The sequence below is a fragment of the Pan paniscus genome, chromosome 23 (assembly GCF_029289425.2).
Source record: "Pan paniscus chromosome 23, NHGRI_mPanPan1-v2.0_pri, whole genome shotgun sequence".
Classification (NCBI taxonomy): Eukaryota; Metazoa; Chordata; class Mammalia; order Primates; family Hominidae; genus Pan; species Pan paniscus.
The window spans coordinates 32,367,882-32,380,738 of NC_085927.1; the positions used below are offsets into that span (position 1 = coordinate 32,367,882).

Genomic DNA, 12,857 nt, shown 5'->3' on the forward strand with positions numbered 1-12,857 from the left:
TGAGCACAGGGTTGGGGCTAGGGTTACAGATTAACAGCATCTCAAGGCAAAAGAATTTTTCTTAGTACAGAACAAAATGGAGCCTCTTACGTCTACTTCTTTCTACATAGACACAGTAACAGTCTGATATCTCTTTCTTTTCCCCACAGGGACCTTCCTGGCTGTGCCTCGGGTCAGGACCAGAATGACACCCATTCATTTCCCTGGGCCTTTGCTCGGGTGGTCCCTGCACCCTGGCCTCTGCCTGACGAGGATGGTGGGGAGAGGAGGGGGGATGTCCCCCACACTGCTGTCTCCACTGTTCCTGCTGCCCAGGCCTCTGAGCTTCCAGGACTGCAGCGGGTGGGTGGGTGGGCTGGCCTGAGCCCAGGAATGCACTTCAGCTCCTGGTTGAGCAATGTCACTGAGGCTTGGGAGTCGGGTGGGGGCGGGAGGAGGCGTCCACAGGCCCCCCTACCGTGAGAGGCAGCCGTGGGAACAGCCTACCTCTAAACAATCACTGCAGCCCAGGCTGACCAGGGGCTCTGGCCGGACATAGGGGCCTGGCAGGCTGTGTGGCCTGTAAGGACACAGTCTGTCTCTGTGCCTCAGTTTCTCTGCTGCCCAGATGGAGGGGCCCAGACTCCAGGTGTAGACATCTGGAGCAGGCAGTGTTCAGCTGGGGAGGAAGCGGGGAGGACTGTGGGGGCCATGTGGGAAGGATTCCACCCCACATCACCTGCACCCCTGCTGAGCCTGGTCAACGGAGCCCCTCAGTGGGTCCTCACTCCCCTGGCTGCCTCCCATTTAGGCACCCTGAGGCCTGGGGAGAACAGAGCCAGGCCAGTGTCCCCAGAGAGGCTGCGCTGCCAGCACAGTAGTAGCGGATTTGGATTCAGGGAAGCAGACCTGCAGCCAGGGTGGGAAAGAGCTGCAGGTGGGGTGGGGCCCCCACATGGCACAGCCCCCCTCCCTGGAGGTCCATGCTGCATTTCCAGGACAGCAAGTCCCAGGGATGGATGGTGCCGGGTACCAAGGGCTAGAGGCATGGTCTGTCTGCATTTCCCACGTAAGTGTCTCATAGTCACCAGCATTTGATGCTGTCAAGTCCCCCTGTCCTCTGTGCAGACTGGGAAGCCCTTGGTCACCCTGGGGGGGTTGGGGGACCCAGGCCAGGCTGCAGAAGCATAAGGACTTGAACCCAGGTCCTGAGTGACACCACCTTGGGTCCTCCTCCTTCTGCCTCTGTTCAGCTCCACCTTGATGCTGACTAGGCTGGGCCATGCGGAGAGGGTTAGGGGATAGAGATGGGAGCTGGGGAGCAGGGCTCCACTCTGGGAGGGGGGCAGCCTTGCCGGATCCAGGACAGAGTTAAGCGGCCCCAGCTCTGCTTTCCCAGAGCTGCTGAGAACCTGGGGAATGGTGTGGAGGTTCCAGGGAGCCCTGCCCCTACCTGGCAACCGCAGTGCAGCAGGCACCAAGTTCTCCTGCACATTGCGACAGTGTGACCATGGGCTCTGGCAGGCGGTAGGTGGGGCCTTTGGACCTACCAGCAGTGAGGGAGTTAACACAGCAGCTGACTCTAGGCAAAGAAAACTCCCCTCAGATGCTTTGCTGCCTGGCCTCCTGCCAGGAACAAGCAGGAGCTGAAAACTAGAAGTTGAGGCGTGAGTTTGGCCACTCCGTAGTGTGCACTTGGTGAGGGCAGCAGCTCGCCACAGCTGCCAGCCATCTGTCCATTCACCCATCTGTCCATCTGGCAGCCCGCTGTTCAGACCTGTCTGTCTGTCCGCCCATCTGTAAGCCCATCTCTGTCCCATTGTCTATCTGACCATCTTTCTCTTACTGTCCTCTTTGTCTAGCTATCTGGCCTATCTGTCGATCCATCTTCGTGTCTGTCTTCAGCCCCCACCTGTTTGTCCATCTGTCCAATTACCTGTGAGTCTATCTATGCATCTTCTTGTCCATTCATCTGCCCACCCATCTGTCCCTCCGTCTGCCCACCGGCCTCCCCTCTCCTTCTGGGTCACAGAGCCATGGCCCAGGACTGCGGAGCCATGGGTGACCTGGTCCGGCTGGGGCTGGGGCTGGGGCTGGCGCTGGCTGTCATTGTGCTGGCTGTGGTCCTCTCTCGACACCAGGCCCCATGTGGCTCCCAGGCCTTTGCCCACGCTGCTGTTGCTGCTGACTCCAAGGTCTGCTCAAATATTGTACGGTGAGTCAGACGTGGGAGGAAGCTGGGGGGCCTTTGGCAGCCAGCCCCTCCTGGAGAAGGCGTGTGTGTGTGAGCATATGTGTGTGTGTGTGAGCATATGTGTGTGTGTGTGAGATTATGTATGAGTGTGAGTGTGTGTGGGTATATGTGTGAGTGTGTTTGTGGGGTGTGGGTGTGTGTGAATGTGTGTGATCGTTTGTGTGTATGTGTGAGTGTGGGTGTGTGTGAATGTGTGTGATTGTGTTTGTGTATGTGTGTGTGGGTGTGTGTGGGTGTGTGAGTATATGTGAGTGTGAGTGTGTGGGGGTGTGGGTGGGTGTGAATGTGTGTGATTGCGTTTCGCTGTGTGAGGGTTGTGTGACTGTGAGTGTGTGAGTGTGGGTGTGTGTAAATGTGTGTGATTGTGTGTGTATGTGTGGGTGTTTGTGGGTGTGTGTGAGTGTGTGAGTATGGGGGGGTGTGGGTATGTGTGAATGTGTGTGATTGTGTGTGGGTATGTGTATGTGTGGGTGTGTGTGTGCATGTGTGTGTGTGTGCACGTGCACTGGCCCAGGAAGCAGGAGCCGTGTGTGTGGGCTTCAGCACCTGCAGGGCTTGAGCGCAAGGAGACAGCCTCAGGGCCTTTGCACAGAACAGGTGGCAGATGGGGACTTGGGGACAATGGTGGTGTGTGAGTCCATACCTGGCTCCAGGATTCAGGAGGCCCATTTGCATATCCCAGGTGGGAACCTGTCTGGCCCCGCCTGACCCTGCTGGCCAGTGCAGGTCCCTTCAGTGAGGCAATTCTCCAAGGCTGGGGTCTTCTCCCAGGGTCATGGGTGAAGGGGTTTGGAGGCTCCCTGCGTGGGTACTGGCCTGCTGGGGTACACACAATGCTGCCATAGCCAGTCTGCCCCAACACCCAGCCCGGGGCCACATCTCAGGTCTCTCAGTCCTGAGGAGCCCGGTGCCCCACCCCTCACATCCTCTCTCCCTGAGTCAGGGCCTGGGTCTCGTGAGCTGAGTGACTGATACTTGGTGTCCTGGATGAGGGCGTGATGGAGAGGGGCCACAGTGGTTGTTTCCTGACCCTCTTCCAGGAAGGTGCTGCTGCCGCTGCAGGGAGGACACACACAGGATGCCCCTTCTTGCCCCCTGCCTCCCATTGGGCCCACAAAAGCCAGGGCAAGCCTCCCCTCCCTGCCAGCCACCTGGTCTGCTTCCCAGAAATTCTGTCTTGCAGGCTGTTGGGAGGATCCCAGTACTTTGTAAACTAAAGCAAGGGAGGAATGGCCGTTCTCTCTCTTTGTTCATTCATTCACCTTTTCATTCATTCCTTCTTCCCTCCATTCCCCCATCTGTCCATCCTTCCCTGCCCTGATTGCTCATGCCACCCCCCCAGCCCCTCCTGACCTGGTCCTTTGGTTTCTCTTCAGGGCTTTCTGTCTCCTCCCACAGGGCTGAGAATGGCAGCTCAGGGACAAGTGGGGGCTGGGGACTGCTTAGTCTCCCCAGTGGCTCTCAGGGGATTTGAGGGTTTGACGCCAGCTGCCACCCCAGGCTGTGCCCCTCCTCTGCTCAGGGGGACATACAGAGATGCGACACCCACTTAAACTCAAAGTTGCAAAGATGCAAATGAGACTGGGGTCTCAGGCACCAGAGACCACCCGTGAGCACGTGGCTTTTGGGAGTGGGGACCTGCTGCCACAGATCTCTGAAGAGTCTGGACCTGCTGGGTCTCCCCGAGTGACTGTCTGGGGGTCTCCATAGCATGCCCTGCTGTGTGCGTGACGGTCACTGGTTGGGTAGGGGCCTCTACTCTAAAGCGCCCTCTGCCGGCATCCCCTCGAACTCTCCCTTGGTGAAGAGAGGATGTGGTTTGCCCCAGTGTTTTATCAAACAACTCTCTCCACTTCCAGTTTTAAGAAGCTGGGAGTGGAAGAGAGCCTGGGGCTGGCGCCAGCTGCTGCTGCGAAACAGGGGTCACTGGACGCTGGGACCCTGGCCGGGCTGGCTGGAGGCCTCAGGAAGAGGCCTGCTACAGCGTCATCCTGGCCAAGATTCCTCCCTGCAGAGGCCCCTGGCCACACTGCCACAGGGTCTGCTGGGGCCACCAGAAGCCCATGCTCCTGCCTCCATCTCTCCCCTCTGTGCTCACCTCTCACCAGGAGGCCCTCCCAGAGTTCAGTGTCCTGCTTTTTTTTTTTTTTTTCTTTTTGAGACGGTGTCTCACTCTGTCACCAGGCTGGAGTGCAGTGGGGTGATCTCAGCTTACTGCAACCTCTGCTTCCTCGGTTCAAATGATTCTCCTGCCTCAGCCTCCTGAGTAGCTGGGACTACAGGTGCCAGCCACCACGCCCAGCTAATTTTTGTATTTTTAGTAGAGACGGGGTTTCACCATGTTGGCCAGGATGGTCTCTATCTCTTGATTCACCCGCCTTGGCCACCCAAAGTGCTGGCATTACAGGAGTGAGTCATGGCATCCGGCCTCATCTCCTACTCTTTCAGCACCAGGTTTTATTCTTGGGATTCTGCTACAGCCGGAGCCCCTGGGTGCGAGCTCCTAAGCTTTCTGTGAGTGTGGACCCAGCACCGTGCCTAGTAGACATACAAAAGGAGCATGGTGACAGTGAGGTCTGTCATCTCCAGCGTAATGACTGTTTTGATCCTTGTGAAAAAGGTGATTTTTGGCTGGGTGTGGTGGCTCACACCTGTAATTCCAGCACTTTGGGAGGCCGAGGGGGGTGGCTCACTTGAGGTCAGGAGTTGGAGACCAGCCTGGGCAACATGGTGAAACCATGTCTCTACTAAAAATACAAAAATTAGCTGGGCATGGTAGCGGATGCCTGTAATCCCAGATACTTGGGAGGCTGAGACAGGAGAATCACTTGAACCCAGGAGGCAAAGGTTGCAGTAAGCCAAGATTGCACCACTGCACTCCAGCCTGGGTGACAGAGCAAGACTTGGTCTCAAAAAAAAAAAAAAAAGAAAAGTTTATATTTTTGTTCTAATGGTTATCTTAATATCTTCATTCTATAATTATATGTTTTATATAATTAGCTATATAAGATATAATACCCCTAGTATGTTGTTTTTTGGATATTCTACTCGCTCCTGATGGTTAATTTATGTGTCAACTTGGCTAAGCTATGGTGCCCCGTTGTTTGGTCAAATACTTGTCAATATCTTGCTGGGAGGTTATTTCATAGATGTGGTTAACACTGACAGTCAGTTGACTTTAAGTAAAACAGATTACCCACCATAATATGGGTGGGCCACCTCCAATCAGTTGAAGGCCTTAAGAACAAAAACTGAGGTTTCCCAGAGAAGCAGGAATTCTGCTTCAAGACTATAACACACAAACCCTGCCTGAGTTTCTGGCCTGCTGACTGCTCTACAGATTTTAGGTTCAAGACTTCGAGATCAACTCTTACCTGAATTTATAGCCTGCTGGCTTGCCCTACAGATTTTAAACTTGCTAGTCCCCACAATCATGTGAGCCAATTCCTCAATAAATCTCTCTCTATGTATAATCTATTGGTTTAGTTTCTCTGAAAAACTTTCACATCCAGTTTCCTGGATGTTAAGAATTACCAAAACTAGCTAGTAACTTCTTTTTTTTTTTTTTTTTTTTTTTGAGACAGAGTTTTGCTCTTGTTGCCCAGGCTGGAATGCAATGGCACAATCTCAGCTCACCACAACCTCCACTTCCTGGGTCCAAGCAATTCTCCTCCCTCAGCCTCCTGAGTAGCTGGGATTACAGGCATGTGCCACCATGCTTGGCTAATTTTTGTATTTTTAGTAGAGACAGGGCTTCTCCATGTTGGTCAGGCTGGTCTTGAACTCCCAACCTCAGGTGATCCGCCACCTTGGCCTCACAAAGTGCTGGAATTACAGGCACGAGCCACTGCGCCTGGCTCCTAGTAAATTCTTCTTTTCCGTGATGTGTCTCTTACCTCTAATAATACTTTTCTTCTTAAAGTCTACTTCATTAAAAATAGTTATGCTGGGCATGGTGGCTCATGGCTGTAATCTCGGCACTTTGTTGGAGGTCGAGGTGGGTGGATCACTGAAGCCCAGGAGTTCAAGACCAACCTGGGCAACATGGCGAGACCCTGCCTCTACAAAAAATACAAAAATTAGCTGGGTGTGGCTAATATAATTCTAAGTTGGCACACTTGTAGTCCCAGCTACTTGGGATGCTGAGGTGGGAGAATCGCTTGAGCCTAGAAGGGAGAGATTGCTGTAACCCAAGATCACATCACTGCACTCCAGCCTGGGAGACAGAGTGAGGCTCTATCTCCAAAAAAAAAAAAAAAAAAGCGATACAGCTTTCTTGGTTAGTGCATGCATGACATATTTTTCATTATCTTCCACCTCTCTGTATTCTTATATAAAAGGCATTAGTTGGGTTTTACTTTATTTTCAATTATTTTAATTTTTATTGTCCTTTTAAATGTAACTAATGATTTATTTACGTTGAAACCCACCACCAATTTGTTTTCCATGCCTATTCTATTTCTTCTTATCTTCTCTCACATCTTGTTTTGGATTTATTATTTTTATGATTTAATTTCCTCCTTCTCTATTAGTTTCATAACTGTGCAGTCTTAGAGTTATTTTAAAAGATGACTGGATTATTTTAGAGCTTACAACATGCATCCTTCACTTATCAAAGTCTAACATGAGCTAGTACTTTTTGTTGTTGTTGAGATAGAGAGAGTCTTCCTCTGCTGCCCAGGCTGGAGTGCAGTGGAGCAATCTTGGTTCACTGCAACCTCCACTTCTTGGGTTCAAGCAATTCTCCTGCCTCAGTCACCTGAGTAGCTGGGACCACAGGTGTGCACCACTATGCCCGGCCAATTTTTGTATTCTTTTTTAGTAGAGACAGGGTTTCACCATGTTGGCCAGGCTGATCTTGAACTCCTGACCTTAAGAGATCTGCTTACCTCGGCGTCCTAAAGTGTTGGGATTACAGGCGTGAGCCACCACGCCCAGCCTATGAGTTATACTTCTATCCTCTTCCTAGTCAGTACAAGAACCTTGGAACAGGAACTAAATTTACCCCCAGTGACTTATATGCTAATATTTTTGTGTATTTTAAATATATGTGTGTGCATAGATGTATCTGTGTGTTTTTTGTGTTTTTATTCTTATTTATGTTGAGAGTGTAGAGCTATGTAAGAGTAAAGAGAATTGTGTAATGAAGCCCCGAGTATCCATTCAATTTCAACAACAATCTTATGGCCAAGCTAATTTCATGTATCCTCTTTCCTGCTTCCCTCTACCCCACATTATTTCAGTGCAAATCCCAGATATATAACTGTACCCATACATATTTCAGTATGTTTCATTTATTTTAAACCCCACAAGATATCATTTTCTATACTACTGTAATTTTATACCAATAACATTCATTTAGATTTACCCACACGTTTACCCTACCCTCTGGGTCCTGTTTAAAAATCAAACCCATGCTCACAGGCCAATTTTTTTTTCTTTTAGAGACAGGGTCTCACTTTGTCACCCAAGCTGGAGTGCAGTGGTACAATTATAGCTCAATGCAGCCTCCAATTCCTGGACTCAAGGGACCCTCCTGCCTCAGCCTGCCAAGTAGCTTGGACTATAGCTGTATGTTTTATTATTATTTTGTAGACATGGGGTCTGGCTATGTTGTCCAGGCTATTCTCAAAATTCCCGGCCTCGAGCAATCCTCCTGCCTCGGCCTCTCAAAGGTTGGGATTACAGGTGTGAGGCAAGGCACCCAGCTCAGCCACAGAGCCCTGTTGCATCTCTCTTACTAGGAGCAAGAGCTGACTGCCCCCTCATCCCCATTCCAGAGTGTTGGGGCTGTGTTGAGCCGAGGCCGGGCCACTGGCATGGCCCAGGGAGCGGGATCATTCACTGCTGCCCCAAATCTGAGATCATTCCACCTTGACAAGACTTTCTCATCCAATCCCTTTACTTGACAGCTGGGGAAACCAATGCGCACAGAGCACCCCCAGCTCACTCGGGGTCTCAGAGCTGATCCATGAGCACAGGCCGAGATCCTGGGATCTTGTCCCCCAGCCGCCCCGCAAGCTTACTCCCTTTCTGCTGGAAGAGATGGGGCCGGACCTCGACCAGCAGCCCTGGCCTGGACATGACTGTGCTCACGCAGGTATTGAGGCCGTGATGCCCTGGCATCATATTTTTTTCTCTTTTTTTTTCTTTTTTTTTTTTGAGACAGTGTCTCACTCTGTCACCCAAGCTGGAGTGCAGTGGCATGATATTGGCTCACTGCAACCTCTGCCTCCCGGTTAAAGTGATTCTCCTGCCTCAGTCTTCCAAGTAGCTGGGCCTACAGGCTTGTACCACCACGCGTGACTAATTTTTGTATTTTTACTAGAGACGGGGTTTCCCCATGTTGGCCAGGCTTGTGTCGAACTCCTGACCTCAGGTGATCCACCTGCCTTGGCCTCCCAAAGTGCTAGGATTACAGGCATGAGCCATGGCGTCACTTAAATGTAGTGAGAGGCCGGGCAAGGGGCTCATGCCTGTAATCCCAGTACTTAGAGAGGACGAGGCTGTCAGATCACCTAAGGTCAGGAGTTCGAGACCAGCCTGGCCAACATGGTGAAACTGTGTCTCTACAAAAAAATAGAAAAAAAAAATCCCTGTGTGGTGGCGAGTATCTGTAGTCCTAGTTACTCAGGAGGCTGAGGCATGAGAATCGCTTAAACCTCAGAGGCGGAGGCTGCAGTGAGCTGAGATGGCGCCACTGCACTCCAGCCTGGGTGACAGAGCAAGACTTTGTCTCTAAATAATTAAATAAATAAATATGGCCGAGCATGGTGCCTTAGGCCTGTAATCCCAACACTTTGGGAGGCTGAGGCAGGTGGTTCATGAGGTCAGGAGCCCGAGACCAGCCTGGCCAAGATGGTGAAACACTGTCTCTACTGAAAATACAAAAATTAGCCAGCTGTGGTGGCAGGCACCTGTAATCCCAGCTACTTGGGACACTGAGGCAGGAGAATCGCTTGAACCTGGAAGGCAGAGGTTGCAATGAGCTGAGATTGCACCACTGCACTCTAGCCTGGGCAATGGAGCAAGACTCCATCTCAAATAAATAAATTAATAAATACAGAGCAAGATTCCATCTCAAATAAATAAATAAATGTACACCTGTAATCCTAGCACTTTGGGAGGCTAAGACAGGTCGATCACCTGAGGTCAGGAATTCGAGACCAGCCTGACCAATATGGCAAAACTCCATCTCTACTAAAAATACAAAAATTAGCTGGGCGTTTTGACGTGTGCCTGTAGTCCCAGCTACTTGGGAGGCTGAGACCAGAGAATTGCTTGAACCCAGGAGGTGGAGGTTGCAGTGAGCCGAGATCTTGGCTGCACTTCAGCCTGGGTGACAGAGTGAGACTCTGTCTCAAAAGGAATAAATAAAATACAAAGTAAAAAAAAATGTAGTAAGATTGCAGAGTCGTGCCGTGGAAGCGTGCTGGTCCTATCCATGTAGTGAAGGCTGATTTCATACACAAATGTCACAAGAACTTTTCTTTTTTCTTTTTTTTTTTTTTTTGAGACGGAGTCTCGCTCTGTCACCCAGGCTGGAGTGCAGTGGTGCGATCTTGGCTCACTGCAAGCTCTGCCTCCCGGGTTTATGCCATTCTCCTGCCTCAGCCTCCTGAGTAGCTGGGACTACAGGCGCCTGCCACCTAGCCCAACTAATTTTTTTGTACTTTTAGAGGAGATGGGGTTTCACCGTGTTAGCCAGGATAGTCTCGATCTCCTGACCTCGTGATCCGCCCGTCTCGGCCTCCCAAAGTGCTGAGATTACAGGCATGAGCCACCACACCCGGCCTTCTTATATGCTTTTATTGCATTTGAGCGTACCTCTTTTACAGCGAAGATCTTTTTTTTTAATTTTATTTTATTTTTAGAGATGGAGTCTTGCTTTGTTGCCCAGGCTGGAGCACTGTGGTGTGATCATAGCTCACTGCAGCCTTGAACTCCCAGGCACAGGTGATCCTCCCACCTCAGCCTCCTGAATAGCTGGGACTATAGGCATGCACCACCATGCCTGGCATATTTTAAAAATGTTTGTAGAGATGAGGTCTCGCTATGTTGCCAGGCTTGTCTCAAACTACTGGGCTCAAGCCATCCATCCATTTCAGCCTCCCAAAGTGCTTGGATTATAGGCATAAGCACCGCGCCTGGCCATCACACTGTTTTTTTGTTTGTTTGTTTGTTTGTTTGTTTTGAGATGGAGTCTTGCTCTGTCACCCAGGCTGGAGTGCAGTAGTGGGATCTCACCTCATTGCAAGCTCCGCCTTGTGGGTTCACGCCATTCTCCTGCCTCAGCCTCCCGAGTAGCTGGGATTACAGGCACCCGCCACCACGCCTGGCTAATTTTTTGTATTTTTAGTACAGACGGGATTTCACCGTGTTAGCCAGGATGGTCTCGATCTCCTGACCTCGTGATCTGCCCGCCTCGGCCTCTCAAAGTGCTGGGATTACAGGCATGAGCCAATAAATATTTTTATAATCATTAACTACCGAGGAGAAGCTGGAGAGAAAAAAGGTGGATGAAGTTAAGGCAGAGAGACTGTAAGTTTCCTAGCTGAGCTTTTGGAGACTGTATATCAGAGATCCTATTTGAGGTGATTTTCAGCTACAGAGATAGGCCTGGTCATTTGAAAAATAACGGATTAGGTGAAGCTTGCGTTTGAAATCCTCCTTCTACTTTTCATCTTTCTCTCTTGTTTATTCTGACCATCCATCTTAGACACCCAATCTTTGTCACTTTGTGGTTGTCATTGATTTCCCTGTTATTGAGATTAGAGGTTGGCAGACTTTCTCTGTAAAGGGCTGGAGAGAAAGTACTTCAGACTTTGTGGTCTGTGCAGTGTCTGTTGCAACCACTTAACTCTGCCCTATAGAGCAAAAGCAGCCGTAGACAGTACATGGGCAGATGAGCATGGCTGGGGTCCAGTTACATTTACTTGCAAAAAGAGGGTTGGAGACTGGGTGTGATCTCATACCTTTAATCCCAGCACTTTGGGAGGCCGAGGCAGGAGGATCACTTTAAGCCAGGAGTTCAAGACCAGCCTGGGCAACAAAGCAAGTCTCCATCTCTACAAAAAAATAAAAATTATTATAGCTAGGCATGGTGGTACACACCCATAGTCCTAGCTACTCAGGAAGCTAAAACTGAGGCAGGAGGGTCAGTGGAGCCCAGGAGCACGAGGCTGTGGTGAGCTATTACTGTGCCAGTGCACTCCAGCCTGGTGACAGAGCAAGAACGGTCTCGTCAAAAAATAAACAAAAGGCTGGGCACGGTGGCTCACGCCTGTAATCCCTGCACTTTGGGAGACTGAGGTGGGCAGATCATGAGGTCAGGAGATTGAGACCATCCTGGCTAACACGGTGAAACCCTGTCTCTACTAAAAATACAAAAAGTTAGCTGGGCGTGGTGGCGGGCACCTGTAGTCCCAGCTACTCGGGAGGCTGAGGAGGGAGAATTGTTTGAACCTGGGAGGCGGAGGTTGCAGTGAGCCAAGATTGTGCCACTGCACTCTAGCCTGGGCTACAGGGCAAGACTCCATTAAAAAAAAAAAACCCAGCAAAAACCAAACAAAACATAATGCATGTTCTCTCTTATAAATGGGAGCTAAACATGGGGACTCATTGACTTAAAGATGGCAACAACTGGGAACTGCTGGATGGGGAGGGAGGGGAGGGGCAAAAGGCCAACTGTTGGGGAGTTTGCTCATATCCACGTGACAAACCTGCACATGTGCCCGCTGAATCTAAAATAAAAGTTGAAAGTAGATTTAAAAAACCCCAAGAGGGCTGGGTTTGGCTTGTGTGTCCATAGCTTGTTAACCTCCGCTTTAGATATTAACTAATAGAAACATAGTGCTTATCTTCCCAGGCCACCTATTTTGTTCCTCTCCAAGGTGATGGATAGATGAAGGCTTAATCCAGCGGCCTGGAAGTTTGCTGACACTTGTCCTGTCACAGATTAATGAAGCATTGTTTTCTGATGAAGATTTCATGCCACTGTGCTGATGTGTCTTCTCTTCTCTCTAGGCAGGAAACTGCGTATCTTCTGGTTTACATGAAGATGGAGTGCTAATGGAAATGCTCAAAACCTTCAGAGATTGACACGCTGTCATTTTCCATTTCCGTTCCTGGATCTACGGAGTCTTCTAAGAGATTTTGCAATGAGGAGAAGCATTGTTTTCAAACTATATAACTGAGCCTTATTTATAATTAGGGATATTATCAAAATATGTAACCATGAGGCCCCTCAGGTCCTGATCAGTCAGAATGGATGCTTTCACCAGCAGACCCGGCCATGTGGCTGCTCGGTCCTGGGTGCTCGCTGCTGTGCAAGACATTAGCCCTTTAGTTATGAGCCTGTGGGAACTTCAGGGGTTCCCAGTGGGGAGAGCAGTGGCAGTGGGAGGCATCTGGGGGCCAAAGGTCAGTGGCAGGGGGTATTTCAGTATTATACAACTGCTGTGACCAGACTTGTATACTGGCTGAATATCAGTGCTGTTTGTAATTTTTCACTTTGAGAACCAACATTAATTCCATATGAATCAAGTGTTTTGTAACTTCTATTCATTTATTCAGCAAATATTTATTGATCATCTCTTCTCCATAAGATAGTGTGATAAACACA

The 12,857-nt window shown here is 50.1% G+C and overlaps 1 protein-coding gene across 1 annotated transcript in view; it reads left to right on the top strand.

The window, feature by feature from the left end:
- The window catches only part of LOC129395163 (immunoglobulin lambda-1 light chain-like), a 735,232-nt gene that overhangs the window by 372,068 nt on the left and 350,307 nt on the right, over nt 1–12,857 (top strand). The window lies entirely within an intron of this gene.